At 33.4% G+C, this 18,794-nt stretch overlaps 1 long non-coding RNA gene across 1 annotated transcript; it reads right to left on the bottom strand.

Moving 5' to 3' along the window:
• Window positions 1-3,006: 3,006 nt before the first annotated feature.
• On the bottom strand, window positions 3,007-6,448 carry LOC146936543 (uncharacterized). Its single transcript, XR_015030648.1, has 6 exons — window positions 6,167-6,448; window positions 4,310-4,517; window positions 3,820-4,066; window positions 3,553-3,707; window positions 3,301-3,425; window positions 3,007-3,218 (listed from the first exon to the last, which is right to left on the bottom strand). It is a non-coding gene; the product is annotated as an uncharacterized LOC146936543 (long non-coding RNA).
• Between the last annotated feature and the right edge of the window lie 12,346 nt (window positions 6,449-18,794).

Genomic DNA, 18,794 nt, shown 5'->3' with positions numbered 1-18,794 from the left:
GATGAATTTAGCGATGATTAGGTTAAGTTTTGGTGAGAATTGAGAATTAGGTTTAGGATCAATTTTGATGAATGAATCAAGAACAGATGTTAGATTGATGCAAAATTAGTGTACAGACCTTCGATATGACTTAAGATGATAATTAGATGCTATTTGGATGAAGGAATCATGAATATAGGTGAAAAGTTGTGATATTTAGGTTTCTGGCCGTACTGACATTCATCGCTCGCATCTGCGAGCAAGAACACTCGCATCTGCGAGCTAGGACCCAGAACTCGCAACTGCGAGCAATGCAACTCGCAACTGCGAGTGACCTGTGAGCTCGCAACTGCGAGCAGAATAACTCGCCACTGCGAGTAAATACGTAGGAACCCAGAATGCACACTTTGCTCGCCATTGCGAGTGAAGTTACTCGCCACTGCGGGTTAGGCTGTTAGTTGCCCAAAATTGTCCCGATGCGATCCTTTCGCACGTGTAGTCTTGAGATGACCTTAGAAGTAAGTTAGAGAGCTGTTTAGGATGCTTTCATAAGCTCCAGAAGTCTGTTATGGTGACTGAAATTAGAAGTGTTGCTGCATGAATGCTATAATGATGTTTTATGATATTTATATTGATGTAATTAATTCTTTATGTGAATGTTAACACATTCAAGCGTTGTTAATTGTTGTATGTTGCTGCTGTTTTCTGTTGTCGACTGTTAGTGTCTTGAGGTTGCATGAGTCGGTCTATGTTGTTGGAATTTAAGAAGTTGTCCATGATTATGAGTCGTATGAGTTGTTCACGTCGTCGTCGAAGTCGTTGGAAGTTTGAGTTCATTGCATGCTCATTAAAGTTGGGGGCTTTAGGCCCGGCAGCCTTTGTGCTCATTAAAGTTGGGGGCTTTAGGCCCGGCAGCCTTTGTGCTCACACGTTGAAGAGCCTATTATGCTCATTTGTTGTTGATTGGTACCACATGCATTGCATATCAAGAAGTTTCATGATGTTAAGTTGTCAAGTTGTTGTTGAGTTGATAGAGTTGCATGGTCTAGATGAATTGTGTTGTCAAGTTGTTGTTGAGTTGATAGAGTTGCATGGTCAAAGATGAGTTGTGTCGTCAAGTTGAGTGCTAAGTTGATTATGATTTGTGATGAAAATTAGTAATGATATTTGATGATTGTATTTGTTATGAAATGAAAACATACTAATTGTTAATTGTTGACATGTTATTAATGTTTAAGTTGTTAAATGCATTTTATTGGATTATATGCTTAATGTATTGATTATGAAATCTCACCCCTTCTGCGTATATGTTGCCTCGACCGTGGGTAATGTGCAGGTAATAAAGATTAGAGGCGTTCATGAGTGGACTCTCAGTTGGTGTCTAGGTGCTCTGATACGTAACGGGATGTGGGCTTGCTTTTACTTCTATTCCTTACGTGTCTCTTTTATGAACTAATTTATGAGATTTTTTCAATAAGGCCTGCGTGCCAAGACTTTTAAATGTTGAACTATTTTCCGCTGCAACAGTTTAAGATTTTTCATGATGTTGAATTTGAAGGATAATTATTATTATCTGTTTTGAGATGTTAAAGTAGTGTGTGGCATTCCGTTATGAATTAAATACTCTGATTTTAAATGAAATTTTTATGTTGGGAAAACGGGGTGTTACATTGAGCATTTGTAATCAGATATTGATTTTAGTGAACTCATGCAAGGGGGACAGGACTTCTTTCGGATTGTGAAGGAACCTGTATAATTGCTTTCTCTCTCTCTCTCTCTCTCTCTCTCTCTCTCTCTCTCTCTCTCTCTCTCTACACTTATCCGCTGCATTAGACTCTGAACATTGTTCCAGAATCTTAACTTTATCAGACACTGAATTCTGGACTTAGTTTAAAAAGAAGAAAAAGCTAACACAATTCAACCTCCCCTTTCTTGTGTTATTCTCACCTTCACTAACAAAAATCTGTTTAAATTTGCATATAATAAACAACAATTTTTATTTTAAAACAACAAACTGAGTTTTCCAAACAGATAACATTATGTTAGTTTTATTAAAAGGGAGTAAGTAAGAGTAACTGAAAAGAGGTATACTTGACAAATTGTACCCTTAAATCATCAAAATGACAGTTAAATATGAACGTTAAATTCGTACTCAAATGACACTTAAAAAGAAACTGAGAGAGTAAACATAATTCCCTACAACACTCATACCAAAGGTGAACCCAAAGGCAGTTGAGTAGCACCTTCTCTACTAGGGCCATTTTTCTTTGCTTTTCTTTATATTTTTTATTTAATTTTTCCTTTATTTTTTAGGGTTTTGGTTCCCCTTTGTACATATATTTTTCCTTTTTTAATAACTAGACCATCGACCCGTGCTCCGCACGGGTCCTACCGGCTAAAATGGTCACAAATAAGTTATATTGTAATACAAAAAAATAGTTCGAAAACCGACATTAATTATCGTACATTATGACAGACTTCTCTATGCACGATATTTTAAGTCATAGTAAATTCGTCATTTTCATCAGCGATAAATATCTTCACCTCATCTCTTGAAGTAACTCTTCAAATGGCAACATATATCTGACCATGTGAAAACACAGACGTCGGAAATTTTTTCTAATATTTTTAAGAGATTGTCATCGACTTTTGTTAATAGTCATTGCGAATGAAACTGGTAACAGAAATTGTAAGAGATAAACTCTGTATAAATTGTAAGAGAAATAATCATTGATTTGGTCAACAATTGACTTTTTTAGAGCTAATATAGATCTATTTTGGAAATAAGCTATATCAGGCATGTTTTCTAATAGATTTGGGTAAGTGTTTTCAACAATAGATGCAAGAGGATCACTGTTACTTGAGATAAATTAAACATTTGGAATATCAAGTGATATATAGGTGAAGATGATGTTGGTACTAATTGATTGTCATGCGCCAATTCAGTCAAAGCATTGCTATATCCAGGCTCTTCCTCTTCATTACACAATGTTAATAAATTAATAGATAATTCAGTTAACTATAAACTTTCGGAAAAAGAAAAACATCAAAATTATAACTACTTTAATTTGTGCATGGTTACAAATTGTCATATTATATCAACATCATCGGTAGCCTTATTAATAGTGTAACTTCTGCATTTGTTGATCAAATGACCTTCAACAACCTCGACTTTGAAAAGCATCTGTTTGTCCACAAAAATAATTAAGATATGCTAGGTAAGCATCGTTTATATTCGACTGCAAATAAAGCAAGTTTAAGTTACTCAAGCTGCTAATTTAGTTCCTCTATTTATGTTTAGCTAAGTAGATTCATCTTTACCCTTTCTTGCTCATCAAAAGCTATATTCCCAAACATTTCTACCTTAATGTTCAGGGATAATCTGATCAAATAACACGAAAGTTGTAGATCCAAATTCATTCATCACAACGACTTGTACCTTGAACCTAAGTATAATAAAAATCAATTATTAAACATATACAGTAGTATGATAAATAATTCAAATAATTATCATGTATGAAGCTACTTAAAAAAAATAATATCATGTATGAAGATAATAGGTATAAATCTGACCTTGAAATTGCATTGCATTTTATTTTGCATCTTCGGCAAACTAATTTTCCTTCAACAACCGTAAGAGTGGAGGCACATTTAGTACATACAACATAGTACCAATCTACATCAGTTTCTATCTCAATAATTCTTGCTGCCACAGTACAAAAGAATTCCTGAAAAAAATAACATTCGTTGAGTATAATTGATAGATACAATACATGAATTATAGTAGAGGCCTATCACTGATTATCTAGAAACTAAAGAATTACGGTTATTATATTTTACCTTAGTGGATTCTATCAAATATTGTCTTCATTCTTTTTGTGTTCAATAATTCATCAAAAATGACATTGTGATAGTACCAGACATTTGACTCACACCTTGTGTTGATGAAGCTTGACCCTCAACCACCATGTCACTTATAAAAAACTAAAGCATATCTTCATACTTTGCTTAATAATCCTTAACTTCCGGTAAATCGTCATTCAAAATAAGCTTGTGCCATAATATGCATTAGACACTTTCATAACATCTGCATCATTTAAAATCAAAATTAACACTAAAAAGGTTAACCTATAGTTATGAGGTGTGAGCCTATATAATGCATCGCTGAATCTGGCCATAAATTTTTAGACCACATAAGTTGAGCCTTCTTCAATCATCTTTTGAATAGTTGGCACCAGAGCATTAAAAAGATCAACTTTCTTTTAACAATTTTCTTTTATAATATGCATTATGATATTGAACCTGGAAAGTATGATAATAAAACACTTACAAAATAAATGTTGCAGAGAAATCTAATTATTGAAGGTAATCCCAACATTAAATTTTGAGAATGAAGCAGAGGTTGTATTGAATCCAACCTCATGACCCATATATATATATTTGCTTCTGACAACAGTGGAAAGCTCCAATTGAGGGGATGTATTCAGGCCAATACTGGAATCCATTAACCCATGAGGATGAAGATATTGCAGATCCAGCTGACATAATATACCAAAATCAGATGTGTCGTAAGAATGCCAAAGTTAATACATTGTATATATCATGCTAATCATATGAAAAGGATCCTTCACAGGAAGCTGAACCTCGTCAATATTATAGGTTTTAGAAGGGTAAAAAATTGTCAAATACAGGCAGCCACACTCCACGTCTTGAATGGATATTTCACTCAGCTACTGCCCAAGTAAAATCATTTCATCGATGTTACTGTTAGTAATTATTACCAGTAACTTTAACCACAAAGAGACAATATGTCTACCACATATTACACACAGAATTCACATATTTTAAATTTAATTTAATCATATCATAGATTTTGATTATCAACTTGCAATTTGTAACTATATGCTAGTAACCTATCATAGTCAAGGGAATCAACTATCAACGATAATATGCAAACAACAATTTTCAACATAACTAAGGGAATGTCGTCCCTTTTATTGACTAATGAGCTTATTTGAAAAGCTATATCATCATTGATGGTATGGATTAAATTCCAGGATAGTCCTGCGTTTATGAAATCCACAAATATAGATAATTAAAGGTAAGGTAGCACTTGAAATATTTTCCAGAGCAAATACAAACACTTCATCCTTAAATTTAGTCTTAAGAAACCAGATATAATTTTCATGAAGTTTGAAATTCTGAAAAATTACTAATCAAAAGATTAAGAGAAGTAGCAGTACCTATATTATCGTATACATACAATAGATTTTGTATCGACTTTCACATCCACCATAACATCTGTTACATTTGAGGCAAAATGTTTAATTTCCTACTTGCAAGAAATGACCCTTAAAAGAAATTACCACCATGTAACACGCAAAATCATGCCAAAACAAATTTAGTATCAAATATGTATTTCTGTGAAAAATTCATCATTGATGACCAAAACAAAGTATAACAACTAACAAATTTTAACACACCGAATAGGAAAACTAAAGTTATCAAGAGAACCGAGAAAAAATGAAAAATCAAGAGAGCAAAAGCAAAAATTCAAACAGGGTCTTGCTCTCGGAGCTGAAACAGGGAAACAAACTAAACCTCTACCTCAGAAGCGGTTACTGGTGGAGAGTGTTATGATCATGTTCTCACCTAATCATTGTGATTTGTAAAGTCTTCAAACTAATTAAAAGTCTTAACAATCACAGAGTTAGCAACATTGCGATGGGCCTCTGCAGCAATCCCCACAACAAAGGTCATGAAATGTAAAATGATGAACTTTCAAAAATGTAAAAGAAAGCAAAAAGAAACAAAATAATCATGAAATGGATTTTGAAAACCATATTTTCAAATGTAACTTAACTCAAGCAATCTTATATCCCTCTTCGAGTGTTTCTATCCAAATACATAGCTTTATCCATGGTTTCAAAATCGCTTAATAATTTTCCTTGATTAGATGGAACCCCACCATTCTTTTTACAACTTTGTTATTCTCGACAACATCATTGTTTTAACCATTAAAGCAAAATACAAAAAATCAAGCAATTTAACATTAACTGAAATGAAACAGAAACATAATCAAACCCAAAAACTTTATTCTGAAATTTAAAAAATAGAATACAACTAAAAATAAAACAAATGAATTACTCTTAATTAAAAAAACAGGTTGTTAGATTAGATAGAGTACCGGAGAGAAAAATTCAATGTGTTGCCACAGATTGAAACCACCGTATGGAGATGCCGATAATTTTGAGATTTGTAGTTAAGTTGGGATTTTCTTCAGGCACCGTTCACTGTCACAGTTCTCAAAGTAGTTTCCGGTGAGGTGCCGAAAGTTGAAGCGATGAGGGTGAAGAAGAGGAGAAGAAATGAAGTTTGTGTGGAGAGAGGATGGAAATTTGTGTGAATCATGTATGTTACCAAACAGAAATATCTTTTCCCAAAACCGTGTGATGCAGTAGATCAAGCCATCAAAGGAAATGTTTTCGGAAATTATAAAAGAGTCTTTGCAAGTAATACTCCCTCCGTTTTTTAATATAAGCAAAATTTACTTTTTAGGTTCATTCATTTAATGATGTATGTGGTTCATAATATGGACTACATACATCATTAAATGAATGAATCTAAAAAGTCAATTTTGCTTATATTTTGACACGGAGGGAGTAAGTGATAATTACTTTTTGAAACAGAGTGATAATTACTGTAGTCTGTAGTGTTGATATAGCCGTATATACATTAAATTAAATTAGGTGTGATGGTTTGACCAAACAAATTAGGTGTGAGGATTTGAAAAAAGCATTTAATGAGGGTAGCATAGCTTGAAGAACACGCCTAATTATATGTTTGAGAGGGAAATCACAAAAGCAATTAGGGTTAAGCAATAGCTTGACCTAATTAGCTTTTAAAGTAAGTATGATATGATATATTATGAATAGGCGGCAGCATATAATGTGGGTTTCTCACCTTAATTAATGTCTCACCTGTCTCTTAGTCTACAAAAAAATCTATAAATTTTATTTTATTTTTTTACACTCACTTTCACTTTGCAATAAAATTCAATGTTTCTCATCAAAAAATTATTTGCTATTTACTCCCCTCTCTTCAACAAATTTCTATTATTTTTTCATACATATACTTTTATTTTTTTTCCCATCAGAAGTGTTGTTCTATTTTACACTTGAAAGTTTTAACAATGTTATGCATGTAACAAAAATTTGTTTAAATTTGCAGATAACAAACAACAATTTGTGTTTTAAAAAAACAAACATGGGTTTTCCAAATAGATAAAATTAATTAGTTTTATTGAAAGGGAGTAAGTAAGAGTAACTGAAAAGTGGCATACTTGGTAAATTGTACCCTTAAACTATTATAATGACAGTTAAATATGAATGTTAAATGCGTACTCAAACGTCACTCAAAGAAGAGCTGAGTATACATAGAGTGATGGTTGATAGAAATGTTATTCAGAGAGAGATATAACTATCCAATCTAAGTATAAGAAGAGTATTGTAATATCAACTTTTTTGGGAGTTTGGTGGAGATGGAGTATTTTTAGTGAGTGAGAAATATTGCGGGAAATGGGAATTTTTTTGACATTTTTTAAAAGAGTATTGTTTTTATATAATGATAAATTGATATTTATAATTAATATATTTATAATTTTAAGAATATTATACTAACATAGACTAAATTAGAAGAATTCGTATAAATCTTGTAAAATTTTCCAAAACTACCCTTTAAACAAAACCCTTAAAGCCCCCCCCCCCCCCCCCCAAATTGTACCCTTAAACTATTATAATGACAATTAAATATGAATGTTAAATGCGTACTCAAACGTCACTCAAAGAGAAGCTGAGTATACATAGAGTGATGGTTGATAGAAATGTTATTCAGAGAGAGATATAACTATCCAATCTACGTATAAGAAGAGTATTGTAATATCAACTTTTTTGGGAGTTTGGTGGAGATGGAGTATTTTTAGTAAGTGAGAAATATTGGGGGAAATGGGAATTTTTTTGACATTTTTTAAAAGAGTATTGTTTTTATATAATGATAAATTGATATTTATAATTAATATATTTATAATTTTAAGAATATTATACTAACATAGACTAAATTAGAAGAATTCGTATAAATCTTGTAAAATTTTCCAAAACTACCCTTTAAACAAAACCCTTAAAGCCCCCCCCCCCCCCCCCCCCCCCCCCCCCCCCCCCCCGAAAAACTCTCATTATTTCCATTTGTTACTCCCTTTATTCCAAATTAAAGTTCTTCCCTCCCTTTTTCTCCAAACTCTCAAAACTCAATGAAGGAAGTAGAAAATGGAACTGGACTGATGAGACATATTATTAATTGGTTTTGCTAAAACCCAATAAAGGAAAACTTGGAATAGTTACGAGGATTGGTTTTATTCCAAATTAAAGCCCTCCCCTCCCTTTATAGTTACAAAAGGGACTGGAACTGCCAAAACACAAAACAAAACAATATTGTTGCAAAAGATACTTCAATATGCCACAATTATTAATTCAGAATCGTGAGAAAGACGAATTACTAATTATTTAAAATGAGTTTAATGGTGGTGGGTTGCGGTTCAAATTGTCACACAACCAATTACAACATTCTAAATTGTCACATAAATTAAAAATATTAATTGAAATGTGACAATTTAGAATGTTTTGATTGGTTATGTGTGCAAAGTTGTTTTGAACCGTCAATCCAACGCCATTAAACTAATTTTTTTTTTTGTTTAGAGAACCATTAAACTCATTTAAAATACATGAAAAATACTATTTATCCCGAAACTGAGGCACACGAAATTATCCCGAGGTGTATTCCATTTGGTCTTCTTTGTTGACTTCCCCCTTATTCCCACCAACATGCCTTGAATTCCGCAAAACACTGTTTTATCATTGGCTGATTTGTTTCTCGGGATCATTTCGGGTTAATTTGTTTCTCGACATATAGCAAAGCTCAAAATACATACATTGACATGACAATATTATTCGATGACGGTGTAAATAGCCTTTACACTACCAATATAGACATCAATTAAACACATAACAATTACTCGACAAAGATAATAAAATCCTTCTTATTTTTCCTTAACACCTACAATAATATTCCACAATAAATTTAGTGGAACCGTCTTGTTCTCAGTGCTTAAAGATAGCAAGCATTGACAACACAATGGAAAAACCCATCATAGCCACTGAATTTGTAAGAGATCCAACAGCTCCGGTATCAGGTGCTGGTGCCGGAGCCATGGAGGGACTGAGGTCTTGACCCGAGGCTACATTGACGGCTAAGACGACAACAAAAAGGAAGGAGAAGATCTTCATTGTGGTGGCTGATGATGCCATTGCGAAATTGTCAAATAGAGAAAGTAAAACTGAAAATAGTGAAAATTTGTGAATCTATGGAGAAGTTGTACAAGTTGTGTATGTTGAATGCAAGATATATTGAGAATTAAAAGGGTATGGGAAAATTTATAAGAGAAGAATCATTTGGAGAAGCACGTGGGCATACAGAAAATATGGACAGGTGGAGTTTAAGAAACAATCAAGCCAACATTGTACAATTGTCTCATATATGCCGACGTTGTATCATATGTGCCGACATCTTTTTTATGTTGGTCAAAATATGTTCTTCTTTCGTCCAAAATGATGATATTGTAAGTTTAATTTTTACATAAAAAACAAATTTAACTTTTATGTAATTTTTTTTAGATATTTTCTAAATTGTGTTTTAAAGGGTCGTGTTAAGAAATTTAAGAATTGAAATTTTGCATTCGCAAACATAATATTATGACTTTTAAATATTTGAATGCAAGATTTTAAGATATTTATTTTGATATTGAATTCATTAACATTTTTCCATAATTCTACACCCTCCATCAAGACCTTCATCTTGCAACCTTCATCGCGACCTTCATCCTGCGAGCTTTATCCCTCCATTTCGTCCCTAATCTTTTGCGATTTCATATACATGTAGGCTACATCTTCAACCTTTCATCTATTGCGATTTTGTCCTTCCCGTTTGCGGTGCTGCAATTTCCTCGTCAACTGCTGCGATTTCATCAACTGCAACCTGCTATTTCAATCTTCGAAATGCCAAACTTGAAAATTGTTGGAGGTATGTTGTTAAGAAATAGTTTGTGAATGTTATTATTTTAATAGTGGTTGTGGTCTACCATCGTCCCTTTGTTTGTATTTTTTTAAGGGTTTAATATATTTCTATCCTTATCAATATGTAAACTTTTCGTTTTAATCTCTCTAAAAAATTTCTTCAACTTCTAGTCCCTAACAAATTTTCCATCTTCACTTTCGATCTCTCCTTTAAACTAAAATCATATGTAGAATTCATATTTTTGAATAAAATTTTGCAAAAAAATTTATAATATTATAAAAATCTATCCCAAAAAAAAAATCGAATTTTTTAACAAAACATGAATTAAATATAAATTTTTATATTTTTTATGGTTAAAAATTCATATTTAATTTATGTTTTGCTTAAAAAATTCTATTTTTTTTTTCGAAAGGTTTTTACAATATTCTTCACATTTCTGCACAATTTCATTACAAAAATAGGGACCAAAAATAATGATTAATTTTTTTACAGGAACTTAAAGTTGAAGAAAAATTTAGAGGAACTACAAAACATCATCAAAACCTAAACTAAGTGATTGAAGGAGAAATTACACTCCTCAGTTTATCTCTTCTCCATCACCATACGCATCAATCTCGTCATCATCTCTTTGCTGAATAATATATTGCAACATTGTGCCAGGGGTTGAAAAATACTTCTTTTATTAAAAAAAAAATATGCATTGCAGGGATGGGGCGGAGATATCCAAACCCGTCAGAGACGAGGATGAGATTCATTTTCTCATCCTCGTTGGATAAGGATAGGGTAACATGTAATTGTATATGGGAGTAGAGTATGACGACGGGGAATGTAAAATTTGTCCTCACGTCTGTCCATTGTCATGCCTACATATGTTTGCTCCATAACAATCATAAACTAATTATTCAATAAATTTAATTTTAACTGAATGATTTCTTTTAAAAAAAAAAAAAATCATAGTTGAAACAACAGAGGTTGAAATACAACGGACAAGTAAAGAGGGTCTTTGTTTGTAATATGAGTGGTTCTCGAAACCGCTTCTTTGTGTGCTTTTTTAGGTGTTTTTTTATAGTTGGTTGTTGGGCAGAGTACAGCTCATACTTCTCCTGCTTTGGTTTGTTAAGAATTATGTATACTTCTCTTGTTTATTTTAATATAGTTTTATTTTTCTGTTAAAAAATAACAGAAATAAAAAGTAAACAAATTTATTGAAAAAAATACCAGTAAATGAAAAACGAGGAATAAAATTGGAAAAGAGAAATAAATTGCAGAAATCATGGTTTATTTTTTATTCATTTGATCTGGAAATCATTGTATATATATTACACAAAAATATGAATAATATGCTAATAATAATTTTTCAACAAGGATGATAAAATCCTTTTTTGTTGTTACTTAACACCTACAATAAATAATGAAATGTGAAAATAAACACTCTTAAAATTAAATTATTCTCCCGCTCTCAAGTATACATAGATCATCGCTTAATAATCATCACTAGAACAGATTAAAACAAAAATAACGACTATGTTTTTAATTCTTCAAGAGTGCAAGCATTGACAAGACAATTGAAGCTCCGATCATGGCCACTGAATTTGTAACAGATCCGGCAGCTCCAGCATCAGGACCTGATGCTGGAGCCAACGAGGGACTGAGGTCTTGAGCCGATACCACAGAGGCGGCAAAGACAACGACGAAAAAGAAGGCAAAAAACTTCATTGATGATGCCATTGCAAAACTAAGTATGGAAAATTGTGAATCTAAGAAGAAGTAATGCAGATCGTGTATGTTGTTGAATTAGTGGTGAAAGGGTGTAGGAGTGTTTAACCATTCATAAGATTGGAGAGGCGTGTGGGGCCCACAAACAACGTGGACAGCTTAAGAATGCCGACGTTGTATCATATGAATGGGTCGGGGGTTAGATTGTGTGCTGTTCTGTATTGATAAAGTTAAACGACCAATTATAATGATTGCTTGTGATATATTTTCTTAGAGAAATACTAACATTCAATTTTTAATACTCTCCACCACTCTTAAAAAAACAATAATAATACTCTCTCAACACTCATCTATTACTGATTGAAATTAACATGGATATGATATTTTGAAAGCCACCCAGTTTGATTTGAGCTTATTTTGAGTTTATGAAAAATAACTTATATAAATAAATATGCTTTTATTTTAATTTATAAATTTTCATTAGCGAAAACCGTATCTTAATAAACCATTTTTTCATAAACAACCTTAAAAAATTATAAATAATACATAAAAATTTATTTATTTGCATAAACTATTTTATATAAGCTCTAAAATAAGTTAATTCAAACGGGCCATAGAACAGTATAACGCACACGAATTTAATTTTATTCAACAAATGAATGAGTGTTAGAAAAAGTATTTTAAAAAAAGTGTTTCTAACACTTGTTTGTTTCCTTAAAAAAAAAAAAAAAAAACACTTGTTTGTTTTTTCTTTGAAGAACTCAACCGCCATTAGGCCCTAGGCTTATGTTTTAAAATTTGACTTGAACTCTTCTTACTCTTTGAAGAATTTCCCTTTGATACTTTCTCGTAGAATCCGTCCCTACATGTGAGTTGTCTTCAATATGAAGGCTCTTTTGATTTATCTTTAGCCTAGGAAAGTTAAGAATTAGTGTGACGTAGCCAAATATATAATGAATTGAGTTTAACATATTTATATGTTTTGTTTAAATTTTTATTACTAATATATGCATGTTCATATGATAAACTAGAAACTCTGAGTTAATCATAATCGTGTATGAGTTAGCTTATTGAGGTTGATCATTGTATGAGGGCCGGTCTAACAGATTAAGAGACATAAAGCTAAAATTTTAATATGACCTTTAAAAATATATTTTTTTTAACATAATATTTATATAAAATCAATTTTGTGGCGAACAAAATTTGAATTCATGACCAAGAGTAACTGAATTAATTTTTTAGAGGTCTTTTTTTCAACCAAATTTTTTTAAGTTATGCAAATGTCTGTAATTTATCTATCATATACTATACTTATAACCAAATTAATTTTTTCGAGGCCTTTTTATTCACCCAAAGTTTTGAGGCCTAATGCCCTTGTTTGGGTTGCTTGGCCCTTAGGCCGGTACTGCTGCTATACATTCCTCTAGGGCTATCCAATGGTAGTGGTTTTTCTTAGCATTTGACTATGTTTATCCTATCTTAATCGATCATCTCATCATTGATTCCAGCACAAGAAACTTGGAGTCTCTTTTTCGTTGGATTACTTTTGATATTGCATAATAATTTCTTGGAGTTTTGAAAATTTTAAGTTGGAGTTGTCGATGATGAAAATTACGGTGTTTTAAACAGTTATAGACACAAAACGTGGCATATTGAATGAATAGAAATTTATCGATAAAGCATGTAAACATGTACCTGTCATTGTTGGATCCATTGATACTTCTTGAATGATTGATAGAGAAGTTGTAACTGTCCTCTTGCTGATGGAATAACGGCTCAGTGATTAACTGACCTAATGGAATAGTCAGGTTATATATATCCACCAGATGAGGGTAGAGACCTCTCAACAGGCTAACGTAAAGAATGACCCAACCTATCACGGGTCATTCACAATTAAGCCCAATACAAATATTCATTATATTTATTTAACCAAGTGCATTAACAATTAATAATAATTGATATTATATTTTATATATCAATGTAATTAAAGTTATCCATAAAATCCAACAATTCTCCCACTTGGATGACTTTAATTAATCATTAATATATAAAATTATAAAACGAGTAGATCAACTATTTTATATCAGCACTAGTTACAAAAAACAACTTAAGAATGCAAGATTTCACAATGCAGAAATTGAATCTGATAGGGAAAACAAATCATTCATGCTAAATACGTACATTCCACATAACAATAATGAATATGGATTAACACAACAATGAGAAATATGTAATCCTTAATGGTCCAAGCATAAAAAAAAATGCTACAAAAGAGATATATTTATTAAGTGACGTCATTTCAGAAATATCTCATAAAAGTTATATCAAAATATAACAATTAGACTCCCTCTAATCCAGAATATCAAAAGACTTAACTAAACCCATATGAGTCACATGCCTTTGAAAAGCTCCAACAGTTAAGCCCTTGGTTAGTGGATCTGGTAACATGTTCTATGTAGCAAGTGTTCAATTCGAGTCTGAAATTCAAGAATTTTCTCTCTCACAAATAAATATTTAATGTCAAAATGCTTTGACTGAGAAAAGCTCTTAGTGTTTTGAGAGAAATGTACAACAAAAGTATTATCGCAATATATCATAAGTGGCCTAGATATGCTTTCAACAACTTTGAAACGGGATATCAAATTCTTTAACCACATAGCTTGACAAGTAGCTTCATAGCAAGCGACATACTCTGCCTCCATGGTAGAGGTAGCTGTAAGAGTTTGTTTAACACTCTTCCAAGAAATGGCTCCTCCAGCCATCATAAAAATTAAGCCGGAAGTAGACTTTTGGTCGTCAGGGCAACCTGCAAAATCAGAGTCAGAATAACCAATGACCTCGAGTTGATCAGACTTCTTATAGGTCAACATATAATCTTTGGTTCCCTTCAAATATCGCAAGACCTTCTTAACGGCTTTCCAATGACCCAAACCTGGGTTGCTCAAGTATTTCCCTAAAGCATTAACTGCAAAAGCAATATCGGGACGAGTACAAACTTGAGCATACATTAAGCTACCAACAGCAGAAGCATATGGGACATTTTTCATTTCAACAGTTTCTTTATCATTTTGAGGACATAAAGATTTAGAGAGCTTATCACCTTTTTGAACAGGCGTAGTGCATGGGGAGCAAGAATGCATATTAAACCGCTTAAGGATTTTTTTCAATGTATCCTTTCTGAGACAATCCAAGAATACCACATGACCTATCACGAAAAATCTGGATGCCTAAAACAACTGAAGCATCACCAAGGTCCTTCATATCAAAGTGGCTACTCAACATTAATCTTGTCTCATTCAAAAGGTTAATGCAACTGCTAGCAAGAAGAATATCGTTGACGTATAGCACAAGAATAATAAAATTGCTCCCACTAGTCTTTAAATAAATGCACTGATCTGATGCGTTTTCATTAAAACCAAAAGAAGTGACAACTTGGTCAAACTTCAAATAGCATTGCCTAGAAGCATGTTTTAATCCGTAAATGGATTTCTTTAGTCTACACACTAAGTTTTCTTTTCTCGCTTCAACAAAACCTTCAGGTTGAACCATGTAAACATCTTCAACAAGGTCTCCATTTAAGAAGGCAGTCTTCACGTCCATCTGGTGAAGTTCCAAATTAAAATGTGCAACCAAAGCCATAACAACTCGAAAAGCATCCTTGGTGGAGACAGGAGAGAAAGTCTCTTTATAATCAATCCCTTCTCTTTGACTGTAGCCTTTTGCTACTAATCTGGCTTTGTATCTTTCAATTTTACCATCTGGATGACGTTTGGTTTTGAAAACCCATTTGCATCCAACAGCCTTACAACCAACTAGTAACTCTGTGAGATCCCAAACATCATTATGAGACATAGAAGATAATTCATCATGCATGGCCTTTAACCAATCAGAGGCATGAGAGCAAGAGATTGCTTCATTAAAAGTAGTAGGTGAAGGTGAGAAAAACACAAGAAGGGGGGTTGAATTGTGTTTTAGAAAAATTCTTCGTTTCTCCTAAAAACTGAACACACTGATCAGAAGCTAAGCGAGGCAGCTTCTGAAGTGATAATCAGAATCTAAATGCAGCGGAATAAAACAGAGAGAGAGAAGAAGAACGACACAAAGCAATTATACTGGTTCCTTCCACAATCCGGAAGTAGTCCAGTCCCCCTTGCACTTCCAAGGAGATTTCACTATGAGTAATATCTGATTACAAATGCTCAAGCACACAAGCAAGAGACTTCCAATGCTCAAGCACACAAGCAAGAGACTTCCTTTGCTCAAGAACACAATCAAGAGACTTCCTGCTCAAGCACAACTGCAAGAGACTTCCTAACTAAACAAAATTACACAGAAAATTGTTTAAGGTTGAACACTTGATATACAATTAGAGGTGCTCACAATACAAATCAGATACAGACTCAATGGACTTAAGAATTTCTAAGATATGACTTTGAGACACAGAAATTCTAAGTGAATGCAGAACAATTTCAGCAGAGGTTTGGTACTTGTGAAAATCTTGTGAGTCTTTCGTTCAGCGTTCTTGCATTACCAAATCTCTAGGTCTTCACTCCTTTATATAGAGGTGTGAAAGAGACGTTGTGAAATTGCCAGCGCACCAAAGAGTCGTTGTTGAAGCTTGATCTTTCACCAATGATCTTTTGCCTGATTTGGTTGTTGTCCTATGAAGAACAAATTTGAAATCCATTCCTTATCCAAAGGAACATCTATGCAGGCGAAGCTGTATTCTGGAGCTGTTTTCTTGTCTTGTAGCGTGGACACAAAACAGAGTAGTGGAGAACGTGGTTGTACAATTCGTACAAAGTACAATGTCAACGCTTTCGTCCAAATTGCAAGCACAAGCCTTCAAACATCTTTGAAATGACCGTTGCAAAACTCCACTAATCCTTTGTTTGTGTTTTCGAATCCAATAGACAGCTTTTGCATTGATAATTCTTCAATTCTTGAATCTTTTGTAAATCCAGTTGAGATTCAGCTTCTGGTGAAATAGCTTCTGATGAGGCAGCTTCTGATGATGCAGCTTCTGATGATATGACTTCTGCAGCTTCTGATGACGCAGCTTCTGATGATGTGGCTTCTGGACCTCTTGTCTTCAGAAGCACTATTCTTCAGGAGCAGCTTTACTTCAGGAGCGGTATTTCTTCAGGAGCAGCTTGACTTCAGGAGCGCTTTGCCTTCAGAATCATCTAAGCTTCATTTCCTTTTGCTCTTTATTTGCTCACTCAGAACCAATGATGATGTAACTTTATAATTATGGTCCTGTACACTTGAACAAATATTAGCTAGTCCAATTTACAATTTTTAATACCTTGTTATCATCAAAACTCTTTAAGGTTCATTGTTAAACACATTTTGTTCCAACAATCTCCCCCTTTTTGATGATGACAAACAAAAGTATTTAAAATTGATCAATTGTTGTTAATCTAATTAACAAGTTGACTTTGGGGTTCTGAGGTTTGTAAGCTCAGAATCTGAGGTTTGTAAGCTCAAACTCCCCCTGAGTCTGATAGTCTTTAAGGTGAGGTTTGTAAGCTCCCCCTAAGTTCTATCCAGGTTAATTAAATTCATTTTTCGCACAATAAAAAATATCAGAGCTTAAAAACAAAATTGAATCATTGAAAGAATTAACTTATAGATAAGAAGAATGGTTCAATTAATTTTACTTGAATTTTGATACTTCTTCGTTCGTTCATAGCTTATACCAATAAGGTAAAAAAAATGATAGAAGTTTTTCAAAAATTTCAAATGCCATTAATGGGGCTCAGAGCCTTTAAATACTTGTCACATATACTCCCCCTTTTGTCATTATCAAAAAAAAGATAAAAAAATAAGCATAAAAGACAAAAAGATTTGAGAAAAACTCAAACAAAAGAGAGTATACAAGAAATTAATCAGATCAAAAATAAATGAACATGAATATCTAAAATATCAGAAGCAACTAAACAGTCAGAATCAGTAAGCATTCAGAAGCAAAGAGAATTAAAACAGAAAGGTTTCAGAAGCAAGGACTAGGAATTTAAAACAAACAACAAACAAAAAGAAAAACACAAGGGTGTGCAACTAAGGGTTGGTTTGATGTTGTTTCTTCATCTCCTCCATTTCTTCAATCTTCTTCTGCAACAGTTCTTCAAGCTGTTGTTGCCTCTGGAGAAGAGCCTGTTCCCTTTCCTTAGCTTCTTGCTGCTGCTGTGCCATCTGTTTCTTCAGAAGCTTACACAACCTGGCTTCTCTGGTCAAGTAGTCCGTTTCTGAGAAGAAAGGCTGGTTTTCCAGGAGCAGTGTAGAACTTCTTACTCTGAGACTCTGATTCAGATGCTCCATTAACTTCCTGACAGAAGCTTCCTTGCTTCTGATGCACTTAGCCCTTATGCTTTCAATTAGCTCAGTTGCCCGGTTCTGAAGAGATGCCCAGGAGTCTTCATATGCACTTGTGAGATCAATTGTCCTTCGTTGATCCACAAGATTATGCAACTGACTCAGGATTGAGAGAAGCTCAGAATTAATATATCTAGATTCCAGGATGTTTGAGGGTGGTTGTTCAAGGATTTCAAGATCAGAATCACTGATTTCCAAATCTTGAACAGGGTTAGGAACTGGAATGGTAAAGTGTGTTTGTGTGTTTGAAGATGAAGGCTGGTCAGAGGCAATGTGAGTGGTAGAGGTTGAGGCTTGAACATTGACTAGAGAGATGTCAACATCCATGGGAGTTGGTTCTGGGGAGTGTTCAGGTAAAGGTTGAAATTCAGTTTCAGTTGGTGGTTGTTGTGGTGAAGATGATGTTTGAGTGTTGAGTTGGGGGTCAATGGTAGCTGTTGGTGATTGTGGGGGTGTTGTGGGTTTATGTGGTTCAGGTGTTTGTTGATGGGGTTTTCTGAAACAACATTTTCAGAAGCAGCTGCTTCTGGAGTTGTTTCAGAGGCCTTTTCTGAGGTAGATTTGTCTATGGGTAACTCACCTGAGTAGTGGAGAGCAAG

The sequence above is a fragment of the Medicago sativa genome, chromosome 3 (genome assembly GCF_051527215.1).
Source record: "Medicago sativa cultivar Bolivia chromosome 3, Bolivia_mono, whole genome shotgun sequence".
Classification (NCBI taxonomy): domain Eukaryota; kingdom Viridiplantae; phylum Streptophyta; class Magnoliopsida; order Fabales; family Fabaceae; genus Medicago; species Medicago sativa.
The sequence above is the reverse complement of the archived record's forward strand: the minus strand, read 5'-3'. Positions and strand labels throughout refer to the sequence as shown.